The sequence below is a fragment of the Pteropus vampyrus genome, unplaced genomic scaffold, assembly GCF_000151845.1.
Source record: "Pteropus vampyrus isolate Shadow unplaced genomic scaffold, Pvam_2.0 Scaffold391, whole genome shotgun sequence".
NCBI classification, from domain to species: Eukaryota; Metazoa; Chordata; class Mammalia; order Chiroptera; family Pteropodidae; genus Pteropus; species Pteropus vampyrus.
This window is the reverse complement of record NW_011889172.1, coordinates 43,355-43,670: the sequence shown is the minus strand read 5'-3', so window position 1 is coordinate 43,670 and position 316 is coordinate 43,355. Positions and strand designations below refer to the sequence as shown.

The 316-nt window shown below is 39.9% G+C and overlaps 1 pseudogene; it reads left to right on the top strand.

Moving 5' to 3' along the window:
- LOC105305644 overlaps positions 1–316 on the top strand; it is a 4,164-nt pseudogene that overhangs the window by 986 nt on the left and 2,862 nt on the right.

Here is a 316-nt window from a genome sequence, read left to right as displayed (position 1 = left end):
TTCCAAGGCTTGTCCTTTAGAATAAAGAGAAAGAGATGGGAAACTCCAAATACTGGAAAGACCTTTCACTGCATGCTGGCAGACACACTACTTAACTTTCTTCTTGTTTCCGCTGCCAACATCCACTAACACGTAGCTGCTCGGATTCTCAGAAATAGAAATTTACTCTTTTCCAGGTCACTAGCTCCTCTAACCGCCACCGAATCTTGTCATTTAGTTTTTCTTTTCCTTTCCTCATATCATAGCAATTAAATTATTGGAGCAACACTGCCTTAGTTATATGATTTGCTTTCACCATTCTTCGAAAGCAGCTCAT